The sequence below is a fragment of the Sceloporus undulatus genome, chromosome 3 (assembly GCF_019175285.1).
Source record: "Sceloporus undulatus isolate JIND9_A2432 ecotype Alabama chromosome 3, SceUnd_v1.1, whole genome shotgun sequence".
NCBI lineage: Eukaryota > Metazoa > Chordata > Lepidosauria > Squamata > Phrynosomatidae > Sceloporus > Sceloporus undulatus.
The window spans coordinates 93,742,612-93,756,053 of record NC_056524.1 but is presented as its reverse complement, the minus strand read 5'-3'; the positions used below and the strand labels follow the sequence as shown (position 1 = coordinate 93,756,053).

At 37.3% G+C, this 13,442-nt stretch overlaps 1 long non-coding RNA gene across 2 annotated transcripts in view; it reads left to right on the top strand.

The window, feature by feature from the left end:
• Positions 1 to 651: 651 nt before the first annotated feature.
• LOC121926683 overlaps positions 652 to 13,442 on the top strand; it is a 60,052-nt gene continuing 47,261 nt past the window's right edge. The window contains exons 1-3 of one of the 2 annotated variants that reach the window (XR_006103058.1): positions 652 to 779; positions 7,331 to 7,456; positions 11,801 to 12,576. This is a non-coding gene — a long non-coding RNA (uncharacterized LOC121926683). Of the gene's footprint in view, positions 780 to 7,330; positions 7,457 to 11,800; positions 12,577 to 13,442 lie in introns of those variants that run through there. The other variant, XR_006103057.1, reaches the window with a different exon arrangement.

The window sequence follows — 13,442 nt, the reverse complement described above, 5'->3', positions numbered from 1 at the left end:
GTCTGCAAGTAATATATTTTCCATTTCTATTTCTAATCTGCATTTTCCATTTCTAATCTGCAAGGAAGCAAAGGAAATTAGTAAGGAGGCCCTTTTGAATATACCATACATACTCGTGTATAAGTTGACCTCATGTATAAGCCGAGGGTAGGTTTTGGGGGCAAAATCTGGATTTTGATGTGACCTATGGATAAGCTGAGGGTCAAACTCAGGGGCATGTAACACAGGATCTAAACAAAGGGGGGGGGAATACCACTTTGTTCCCTCCTTCTCCCTCTCTGGACCTCTCCCAAGGGTTGCCATTTTGAATTTTGCATTACTGTCAATTGAAGTTACAAACGGTGAATCTTCCAAATCTTGACTTGGTTTTGAGTTATAGCAATTTGCAGGCACACAACAACAACAACAACAACAACAGAAGTTCTGAATCAGGTCAAGTCGAATTGGGCCACTTTCCTACACACCAAATCCAAGCCTGAACCAAACATTCAAATGATTGGATTGCATGTCTCACAAAAAATATACTCCAAAACAGACACTGACAGGATATAAACTGAAACCATTATCCCTAGAATAATCCAGAAGAGGGCTGTAGTGCTTAAAGAGAGAGAATGAGTCTCACTACACATTCTTGATTTCTTTGCTTTGTATTGCATTTGGGAGAAAGCAGCGATCCTCTCCTTTCAAGTGGTAGAGGCACTTTTGTTAACCTTTTCCAGGAGGAAGTGACAACTGTATGAAATGAAAAAGTGCGGAAAGGGCAAGTGTTCAATTTGCTGGTAGGTATTTCTACACTTCTAAGGAGGCTGTTGTGGGTTTCTGATTTATGATGTCCATCTGTCTTTTATCCTTTATGTGGATTCATAAGTTCTAAGCCTTTTCATGTGTTCATTAAAAGTCCCAGAAGGCTCAAAAGTTAAACTTTGTAAAATGATCAAGCTATGACTCATGTAACAGTTTCTGTGTCAGGTCTGTTTTGCTTTCAGGACAAGAACATCTGGAAGGAGGGAGAATTAGACAAAAATGGTTTGCATACTTCAGAGCAACAACTGATTCAGAATACTGATTTTCTTTTCCAAATTATGCACACTATCAAGAATTGTGAATTTTAATTGCTTGTCCTCTTGATGTGCTTATTGTGCAGTATTTAAGGTACATTCATGGGGGTCATTTCAATTAGTGAGAAACAGTCATTTGTTCAATGGAAGCAGAGCCCGTTCCAACATAAGGAGATAATTATGCTTATATATTGTGCTGTAGGCAGTATCTTTAGTACAAAGTAACTTATGTACAAAGTAATGCAAAATTGATTATTGCCACCAGCAAGATTAAAAGAAATCTTGTCCTTTACTGGAAAAAGACATAGTTTCCTATAGTTGAATGTATCCATTCAAGTTAAGCCACTATCCTGTTTCTGGAGGACATAATGAAACTATGCCCATCCTTCCATTAAAAATAACACCAAGTTAACAGATAGCAAAGATAAGCAGTACAGACCATATCTAATTATTAGCAGAGATCATCTAGATGGATGGGGTGGGGCTCTATCTGCACACACTGATAACCTCAAGGCTGAATTTTTCAATGTGCTATAGAAAGAGCTTTCTCTGTACTAAGTTTTGGAACTTCAATTAGTTCAAAATACAGCAGCCAGATTGGTTACTGGTACATCCAGGAGTAGTCATATTGCACCAATATTAAAATCACTCCACTGGCTACCAATTAGTTAACAGGCAAGGAACAAAGTTTTGGTTGTTACTTACATGGTGTTGCATGGTTTGGGTCCAGGTTATCTATGAAATCACCTCCTCCTCTATAATCTGTCCGGTACACTCAAGTCTTCTTGCGAACATTTTCTCCCAAATGCAAGGTTGGCAGCTGTCACCCAGAAGACTTATTCTTCAGGTGCCCATAGACTGTGGAATGACCTGCAGGAAGAGATTTGACAGCTGAGTATGTTGACTAAATTTAAAACTGCATTAAAGTCTGATATATCCCAACTGGTCTATCCAGATGACTTTTAGACTGTGAATTTTAAATTGTGATTTTGAAACTATGGATAGATGATTTTAATGTGTTGTTGTTGTTGTCGCTGTCATTGTTGTAGTGTGCCTTCAAGTCATTTCCAGTTATTCAGGCAGGCTTTTTAAAATAATGACAAGAGGCACAAGACAAGGATGCCCGTTATCACCAATATTATTTGCAATTGTGATAGAGATGTTAGCAAATGTTATAAGGAATGATAACAAGAAGGAATAGGACTTAAAAAAACATAAAATTAGTTTATTTGGTGATGATACATTATTAACTATTAAAGATTTATTGGATAGACTGGGAAAAATAAAAGAACATTTAAAGATATTTGATGAATTGACAGGGTTGCAGATTAAGTAGAATAAATCAGAAATGATTATATTTAATTATACAAAAGAAGAGGAGTCTAAATTTATAAAATAAAAAAGCTTAGAGATAAGATTAAAAAGTAGTATAAAATATTTAGGAATAAATATAACGAAATATTTAAAAGAAATGGAAGGTAGGTATAAAGGAAAGAAGTGGAGAAAAAAAATGGCAGAATACAAGAAAATCCAACTATCTTGGTTTGGAAGAATAGCATTAATCAAGATGAAAATATTACCAAAACTATTATTTTTTATTTAGAATGATACCATTGAAAGTGTCGGAAACTGAATTGAATAAATGGCAACAATTTATGAATATATTTTGTAATGGAGGGAAAAGAATGAGATTAAACAAACAATTTTGGTATAAAACACAAAGGCGGGTTACAAACGGCCCTCAAGGGGCCGTTTTCCCGCTGCCGCCATTCACTGCATAGGGAAGCCCCAGCGGCCAGACCGCGAGGCTTCCCCGTGCAGCAAAAAAGGAGCGCCGAAATGGCTCTCCTTTTCGAAACGCGGAAGTGACACCGCGAGGGGCAGAGCACGCCCTCACGATGTCACTTCTGCCACAACATGTCTGGATGCACAGCATCAAAGACGTCAAAATGGCAGCGCCCATGTGGATGGGCGCCACCATAAAGTTCGCGCTCTGCGCGTACTGGGAGGAAGGGCCATCAGGAAGGTAAGAACCTTCCTAACCCTAATACGGCCCTTCCTAACCCTAGTACGCGCGGAGCCAAAGAGAGGGAGGGTTAGGCCTTCCCAATATAAGAGGATATTATGAGGCTAATCAATTGAGATGTGTGATAGAAGGTATGTTGGGTAGGATAGAATGATTAGAATTAGATATAGAGGAAGTAGATATGAGAATATGGAATATTTTTAAGGAGTTTACTAGGAAAGAAATTAAAATAATTGGAAACCCACTTATGAAAAATATATTAGAAATATGGTGTAAACATAAAAAAGAGTTAATGAATGGAGATTCAATAATAACACCAATAATAATGCAAAAGAAATTCCCCCCTGAAATTAAGAGGATTGTTAGATAAGGAATTAAAAGAAAGGAAAATAGACAGAATAGAAAATTGGAAAGATGTAAGAGTAGAAAAAGGAAACATAAAAGAAAAACTTATGGGGATAAAAAAATCATGGTTTCATTATAGGCAATTAGAACAATGGATTAAAAATTGGAGGAAAGGGGATGTAGAAAAGAAAAAGTACACACAATTAGAACAAATAATTCAGAAAGGAAGAGAAATGGAAGAAAACGTGAACGTAAAAGGAATCATCGGTAAAATCTATAAAATGTTGATGGAGAATAAAGGAGGGAAAATAAAAAAATACTTTAAAGGGACTATGGGAAGAAGAATTAGGATGTAAAATAAATGATAAGGAATGGGATAGAATTTGGGAACAAAGACACTTGAAAAATTTATCAGTACAGATAAAAGAAAATTATTATAAATTGATTTGGAAATGGTATTTGTCTCCAGCATAATATTGATAAGAATAACTCAAAAAAGTGTTGGAGAGGCTGTCAAGAAGTAGGGTCATATATACATATGTGGTGACAATGTAAATATCTACAAAATTGTGGGGGGGGGAAGTAATATTAGAAATAGAAAATGTTACGAATATAAAAATAGAAGATCGCATATAGTTTTGTTATCATTATATAACTTAGAGAAACGGAAAAAAGAAGAAAAAGATTTGGTAACAAGTTTGCTCACAGCAGCAAGATTAATTATAGCAAGGTACTGGAAAACAAAAATAAATGTAGAAGTGGAGGATTGGTATAAAGAGGTATGGAAATTAGCGATTAATGACAAATTGACATGTACATTGAAAGTTAAAAAAGGACAATGGAAAAGAAACGATTTTGAGGTGATTTGGAAAGAATTTATTGAGAAAAGCGTTGAGAAAAGAAGATGGAAGATTACCTCCACAAGATGAACTTAAATTTTGGATGGAATATAAGGATGGAAATGGCTCCGGGGAAGGGGGACACTGAGGGGTATATAAAATAATTTGTTAAAATGTAATAGAATGTAAGAATATATTCATATATAGAAACATGATATGTATTGTATATATTAAGAATATTAATTAATAAAATAAGTAAATTAAAAAAGGTGGCTTTTATATGGGATGTGTATTTTACTTATGTTTTTAAATTGTATATGTTTTTATGTTAATTTTATACTGTTTTAACTGGATTATTATAATTGTTTTTAATTTTTTGTTGTATAGTTTTTAAAGTGTTTTTATCTTGTCAGCCACCTTTCTGGGAGAAAAGTGGCATAAAAATGAAACAAACAAACAAACCTAACATAGTGTTTTCTTGACAAGATTTGTTCAGAGGGGTTTTGCCATTGCCATGATCTGAGGCTGAGAGACTGTTACTTACCCAAGGTCACTCAGTGGGATTAGATAGCCAAGCTGGGGTTCAGACCATGGTTTCCAGCATCATAGTGCAAATCCAAACCACTACTGGTTTTATTTATTCTGTTAAACCGATGTGTGCTTTTAACTGGTGTTGTATATGTTAATTTGTTATTATTCATTGCCTCAATCCACAGGTAGAGGTAGGTAAGGAAGAAGAAGAAGAATTTTCTTTGCTAGTGTAGGAGGAACTTCACAGAACCTTTTCCCTGGTTTGAGTTCCTCCGTGGATAGAAAAGTTGGTGAATTAGCAGAGGTTGCTTCTTATAGATAGGATAGGGAATTTGTATGATTCATGCTTACACTCCAGCTTGCTATAGTAGAACTAGGAAGTGGAAACCAGTGGAAATCACCTCCCTTTCCTTTCTATGAGTGGAAATATTTCATGATCAAGAAAGAGAATCCACCTAAATATTAGGAAAACTTGTGGATTGTAAGAGATGTTTGAATAGACTGCCTCAAAAGGGTAAGGGTCTTTTCTTCTTTGGATGTTTTCAACCTGTACTTGGGTTAGATGGGCTTCTTTCAGGAGTGCTTTAGTTGTGTGGCAGTGATCTTGTCAAGCTGGCCCTTGTGGTCCCTTCTAACTCAATGATTCTGTGAGCAGAATTCTTATCATGGGTACTCTGGACTCACTGCATATTTTCTTCATCCTAACTGTCCATTTCATATGTTAACTAAATAGGACTTGGAGGATGTTCACTAGTGGAGAAGTCCTGAATTTCATTATATATGCCTCTGAAGCTTTGAAATCTCAATTTTTTAGAAATCAGTCCACACAAAATGTCCCAAATAGCTCAGAGAAAGCTGTTGCTGCTGTTGTTTCGGTTGTAATCCTATGCAAGTCTATTCAGAAGTAACTGTCAATGAGTTCAGTATGGTTCAATCACTTCCATGTCTCTTTGGTTTGCAGCCAAAATGAATTAGTTTCTACATCTAGTGTCTATTAATAGAAGGTCAATTGCTTGTTCAAAAGATAAAGAATTTTTAACTTTTCAAAAAGATTCTGTGTCAATTTTTTTATTATAGAAAGAAAGAAGTCACGGTATTTCAGAGGGAAAATTATGTTCTTTCATAATTCAAAACGTATCTAGTCAGCACAGTAAATGTTAATAAAAAATGGTATTACTGTAATAAAGTATGGCTAATCTGTAGTTTTCCCCCCTTTTGGGATGCCAGCCAGGAAAAACTACAGATTAAGTTCAATTTTGCTTTAACTGAGAACACTGTGACATATTTTTGCATAATGAGTTATGAGTTTAAAAAGAGACTAGAAAAGCACAGAATATTCCTACAACCACTTAACATATAATGAATGAATGAATAAAATGATAGTTTTATGTAGACTGGCACACTCATTCTTGCTTACCTACCAGTCTGTACCCTTTCACTTTTTCTACTTTGAAATTTACTAATTACGTGAATCATAAAAGCAGCACAGGCACTATAGTCAAAGCATCTGGTACAGAACCAGTAATGTAGCATAAGCTTCTTAGTGGCAACATAGCAGAGCAGGCTAGATCACAAGTAATACAATACTCCATGGCTTGTTAGGACTCATCTAGTTGGCCAAAGCATGAGAAGCATTTCCCAGGAAACCATAGGCATTTTAGGTGCATAGGGATCGGCTGGAAAAAAACAGACCTATGTATGCGTCTTCCTCCAGCAGCATCTCTGGTTGCCTGAAAATGCTATACAGAAGCTAAAGAAACTCTGAATGCTGAGAAGTGAGGATATCTACGCACTGGAGTGAAGAGTGTGGGAAAATTATTTTCACTAGTTCACCCTTCCCTCTGTAGCCTCTATGAAATGAAATAATGGTGCGCTACAGACAGGCACCCACTAGGTTTGCCTGGGAGCGTCTCTTTTAGATGCCCGCAACCCTAGTACGTACGGAGTAAGTACAAAATAGTGGTGCCCTGTTCACATGGGCACCGCCATTTTGACGTAACGGATGCCTAGCGTCCACATGTCGCAGCGCCCAGGTGACGTTGCGAGTGCGCCAATGGTGCACTGTGGCATCACTGGTGGGCCTCAAAAAGAAGCTGCTTTTTGCAGCTTCTTTTTCTTGCTGCCACCAAGCCATGCGGTATATCCACTGCGGCTTGCTGGCAGCACAAACGGCACCGCCGCCAGACCGTCCTTTAAGAATGGTCTGTAGTGCCCCTAAATCTGCACTACAGAGCAGGAGTTCATTCTGGTGCAATATGCAGTGAACATTTGGACTGCAGATGAAGAGAAATTCAGCTAAATTAACTCTCCCACTATTATGTGAGGAGGCCACTTGGTTATAGATGACAGCATTCATATCATATTGGTATGTAGTTAGTTCTTCCTCCAGTACACAGATATTTGAGACACTGCCAAATATTCTTTATAATTCTCCTGAAAACACAAAATTTACCAGATGCCTCATCCAAGAAGGATAGCCCAAATTAATCTCAAAATGTTACTTTAATTTATTTATTTCTTCTTATTTATAGATTTATTTCAAGTAAAAATGGTAGATACCGGCAAGAGCAGTCCTAGTACACTGATGAACCAACCATTCACATTCTGGTGAAATAAAACACTCCTGTGTCTCATGATGGAAAGCATGAATGCTAAAGGTATGTAACTTGTCAAATTTCACAGCAACAGCAATGGTTGTCTAAACCATCCATAACCTAGAGAATATCTGAATTTATTCCTTTCACAAGTATTGCAAATCTTGGCCTGTAAACTGGTGACAAGCATAAAGAAAGAATAAACTACATGCAGTGTGTGTGTGTGTCCTTGTTGGCTTAAATCTTAGAGGTTTTATAAATTATATACTAAGAAATTCACTCCATGCAAAGGTTCAGCACCAAGTGAGAAGTGATTAAGACCTTAATATAATGCACAAGAGGTACTTAAGAACTGCAGAGGGGAAGAATTTCACCCATAATGAGCTCAGTAATAAGAGGTTTATCCTGCTAATTAATGATTTGAAGATTAGCAGACTGACTGCTGGCCACTGATCATCCAGCTGTGAAGTGTATAAGAACTAGAATAGTTCAATCCAGATAAACTCACTGGGTGAAATCTATCACGCTCTGCCACTACACAGGCTTAATTCCTTTCAGTAAATGAACATTTGTGCCAAGAGTCCATAATGAATGAAGTTTAGGGCCACTTCACATGTTATTCAGAGACAAAAGAGTATTTAATATACAAAGTGGGGGAAATGTGGCAATTTTGGACAAACCTTATGTGAATCTTAAGATATACACAGATGAAGGAAACACACATTCTGTTAAGATGCCAGCCACAGATACTGGTGAAACATCAGGGGGGAAAAAACTCTTCTAGAGCACAGCCACATAGCCTGAAAAACCCACAAAAAGCTATGAACACACATTTTCTCAGTGTGCACTTGGTAGTTGAATGGACGAGGCATGTAAAGTGGATCACCCATTTTAGCAGTGGGAAAATCTGTTTCCCTTCCTCCCACCTTTGAATTTTTAAACTTCCATTTTTAATACCCAAATATAAAAACATTTGTTCATTTTTTGGTAGTTTCCCCCCAAAAAACAAATAGAAATGATATTATCATCCATATTCCCCACCAAAATTAAACAGGTATACCTATTCCCAACACTGAGAGGATGTTATTGTGTCTAACTATGTTTTGATGGTTAAAGATAACCTCCACAGTATGCTAGTACCAGTCTTGTCCTGACTTCCGCAGTAGGCTAGCACCAATCCTGCCCTGCCATATTGGATTTTAAAAGGATATTTTAAGTATTGTTTATACCCTGTTTTTAACTTGTTTTTACCTACTTTTATTCTGTATCCTTTTATTTATTTATTTTACCTGTGCTGCTCTATGACCATATTAAAATTGAACTTGAACTTGCGTGTTAAAGATGAGGAACCACACCAGGGAGAAGGGGGGGATTTTTCTTTAAAAATAGAAATATTTGCTTTAATTTAGCATCAACAAAGTCAAATACATACAATTTTAGAGATAGATTTTAAGAATTAAACACATAAAACACTACACCTGGATGGATAATTCTGTCAATTTGAAGTTTTCCCATATCTGATTTTTGGAGGGAAAACTAAGTTTTTTTTCTATTTCTAGTTGGTGATGCTGATGAAATAAATAACTACAGTAAATCAGTAAATTCTTTAAAATGATTTCTTTTCTTTTTTTTAATCATCTTTCAGTATAGGGCAGTGTAATAAGGAGACCTTGGTTTGGGGAATTTATTATTAGCTCAAATATAGGATCAGTCTCTGTCCTGTATACAGTGGTACCTCGGGTTACGAAATTAATTCGTTCCGCGGCTAATTTCGTAACCCGAAAAACCTTCGTAACCTGAATTGCCATAGGCGCTAATGGAAAAAAAGCCGTGGCTCCGCCGCGGCTCCATTGAAAATAGCGCCGAGGTTTTTTCGTAACCCGAAAAAACCTTCGTAAGCCGAAACAATAAATCCCTATGGGATTTTTTCGTATCCCGAAAAATTCGTAAGCTGGGTAATTCGTATCCCGGGGTACCACTGTATACGAAGGTAGCCAAGGCAATAATAGGTCGACAGAGACAGCTTTTATGAAAACTGAGTAAAGTGTATTATTCATACACACATAAGACAATCATGAACCCACACAATCACCCAAGAACTCAGGAATATAGTGAGTTAGCATTTGACAGAGAACAAGAGGCTTTCTAATGGCGATATTTACCTGTTTTGGTGGTGCTCTAGGTCCAATTTGATGAAGACTCAGCAACACAGAAAGGAAAGTGGGGGGGGGGAGGTTGGAACTATATCAGAATCTCAGACAAACATGGAGTATGCCTGGATTCTAACACAGAACACTGGATACAGGTTTTGAGGGAACTTAAATAGGCACAATATTGCCTCAGATGGAAAGTTGTTTACCACACCTCAAAGCAAAACCAAATCTACATATTAAAGATTGCTTGATTTATGGAGAGTCTCCAAGGTGAGAATGGTCATCCGAGATGAGGATGGGTCTGGTCTGGCAAAAAACATCCTGGGCCATAAATCTGCCCAAAGGTGTGAATGACTCCTCCTGTTGGCAATTCCTATTTTGGCCCTTATGATCTATGTTACAATAGTGTACATGATGTGCACGTCTTGCAGTCATGGAGGACTTCTATGTCATCTCCCATAAGGCCATTCTGCATAGGGTCCTGAGAGATAGCCATGCACACTTAGGAGTTTAAAGCTCCAATGCTGGTAACAGCAGGACAAAAATACTTCAATGGATAAATAAATCAGTTTTTAAAAAAATAAGATTGGCTATTAAAGTTTTCCTCTCATGCACCCCATCCCTCATCAATACCTATGAAAAATATAACATTGAATAACATGTAATATCACATGTGTTGAGTTTAAGAAGATCCAAATTTGTATCTATTAAGATAAGCAAAGAAAGATGAGGAGGAAGAGGAGGAGGAGGATTATTTGCACAACATTAACTGCAAACTAATAACCGAAAGTAGTATCACAGGGTACCACAACCAGTAGAATTGTGCTGTTGGTGCTAAAGTCATGATACAGGGTATATATAAGGTTGAAAAAGTACAGAAGGTACAAGTATAAGATTGAAAAAGTACAAAGGGTACAAGTTTTGGCATAGTGGATATCAAATTTGACTTAAAATTAACTATACAGTACTGGATAAGGCATCCAGAAGATATAATTCACTATGAAGTGATACATTGTGATTGCAAAGAGGGTTGTATCTGGTACATTGTCAAGTATAGAGCTGCACCATTAACACACACTAAAATTGATTTTGTGTGTGTGTGTGTATGAAGGACATTGCATACTGTATATAAATATCATTTAGTATGTGGTACAAACATATCACGTGCTAGCAGAATACAACAATAAATAAATATACTTAATTCATAGCAGCCAAATTGGTGCTCAGGCCACTGTTTAAAAAGAAATTGGTAAGCTATTTCATATCATTAATTCCTAATAATAACAAAATGAACTGATTTGTTAGTATAATCCTGGTTGGTGTATTGATGCTGAAAGGGTCCTCATGACATCCCAGTAGTGGATAGACTCCTGCAGTTGACCCTTACTCTTGAAGGAAAATAAAGCATATGGAGCTAGCAAATTAATGTTAAAAAAAGTTTATTTTCCTGTTGAAAAGCCTAGTTCCCCAGTTCAGACATGTAACTTTATGTCAAGTTCTGACAGCATTTGATTGCAAATATTCAATGGTAGCACTGTATGTGTTTTCTTACTACTGGACACTGAGAAGCTATATACACAGGCTGAAAGGCCCGTGTCTCCCCTGACTTCATGTCATCCTGTTCAGAATATGCAGAATCAGGAAGACTAGACTCCAATCTGGCAGTCCCAGTCTGATCACAGCTCAAAGGGGCCTTTGTGTGGGTCAAAAAGACCTATGTTTTGTTCTAGGAAACTCCATGGCAACACTCAGCAGAACAGATGGCCCTGCGTATCACTTACCTTCTTCCAACATTGCCTTTACTAAGAGGACCTCAGTAAAGGAGAGGGGGTGCCTGGTCTCGTGAGTGTAGCCAGGTACCCCATTTCTACATCAGAGGCCATGACAGCTGTCTTCTCAGTAGAGATGACAGTGAAGGAAGGTAAGGGGCACGTGGCAGTAGCAGGTCCATGGTGCAGCAGCAGGCAGGCATGTAAACATCTGGCTGTCCCCACGCTGGCTCAGGGACTGACCAGGATCAGGACCTAGGGCAGGATAGCACAGACTTGGACATTGCTATACTCATGTCATCCTGTTCAGATGATGCAGAATCAGGAAGACGTCGCCTCTGAGAAAGCTTTACTGCTGACAAAGCGTAACCATGATAGTTGATAGTTGACAAAAACAAAGGTGAATACATAGCAAACATCAAAATGTTTATCTGTTATAATTCTTTCCACATTTTTCTTTCAACTTTTTTTTCTACACTTTTTAGGAACTCAGCAATGAATAAATGGCTGTCAGTCACCTCTTTTTTTGCAACTGCTAATCTCCTACTCTGATCCAAGAATATAAACATATTCCGCAAAGAGTAAGATTCTTACAAGTACTGAGCAATTCTTCCAGATAGAACTCTTGTATCTTCCTCTTTGGGCTTCATTCTCAGTGTTTTCACAGGGTACTTCAGAGACTGAGCAGCAGATGTAAATGATTCCCCTGCCTTTTCATGGTAGTAGGAAACCTCACCAAGAGACTCTGAAGTCAGAAATAAAACACAGTTTCTTCTACTTCATAACATCTGGATTGAAGTTTCCAGATAAATCCTATGATTAAGCAGAGAAGCCAGCCATTGTATCATTTCTACTGTTTCAGTTCATCACCCCTAAATCACAGCATACCTCCTGCTGGATCTTCTTTGTGACACATTACTTTCATTTCAAAAGACAGTCTAATATGCTACCTACCACAGGACACTTTAATTGGTTGGGCTTGAAATGGATAGAAGGGAGCAAGGCAATACATCTAAGCTGTCACTCATCTCTAAGATGTAAAGATGTTGTTGTTGCTTAAATGGTAGATATTCCCTCACAGGGGCCATTAGACTACCTTTTACGCCAGATCAGGAACTGAATTATGCACGTGAAGTTCATATTCACCCCAAATCTCCCACAAGCGAATTGGAGACTTGCACAACCATTTCGGGGCAAATGCCCCTTAGCGCACATCATTTGAAATTGGGGTAAAAGCTGTATCTTTTGGGGAAAAAATAGGTTCGGCAATATGAACTTGCCCCGATCATGATCGGGGCAAGTTCAGGGGAGGGATTTAGATCAGAGGGAGGGCAGTGAGCAGAACATTTCCTCCCCTTCATCGGGGCGAAGGAGGAGGAGGAGGAGGAGGAGGAGGAGGAAGGAAGGACTCAGTCAAACTTCCCTCCCTTGATCAATTGTATTGAAGGATGGTCCGAATTAGGAGTCAGTTTTCCCCCACTTCCATTCCTTGGAATCTTAAATAGTAAACTTCAAGATGTTCATCAAAGGGTAAAATTAGACAGTAAGGACAGTACATTTTCTTATATTAATCCAATTAAATTATTTTGTTTCTTATGATGGAATTTCCTGAGAGATAGGTGCCTCAACAATTGGGCATACAATTTATGTCTCCTATTTCTCTTTTAATGAACAAAAACAAAACAAAGCATGCTAAATGTAACATTCATAACTGAGAAAAGTGACATGTAATTTTTTTTACCCCTTGAGATACCAAAGAATAAAAAAAATAAAATCTGCTGATTTCATTGTCTTGTGTTATTCCATGTACTGTATTATCTCCTTCACCTAGCTCATTTATTTATTTCAGTATTCACTTGACTGGTTAATAGATATTACTTAATCCCATTTTATCACAAAGCTATATAAATGATTCTATATTAGTTTCTTTTATGTTACTTAAAAACCTAAGAAGAACCATGCCGGACCAGACCAAATGTTTAGGTTAGTTAGCATTTGTTCATAAAATTATTTCATTTTCTTATGTGTGTGTGTGTATCTCTGTGTTACCCTCTTTATTTTTATGCTAGTCTACAATTATACTTCTTGAAATACTAACATTACATTAATATGTAACTTGCAAAAGGG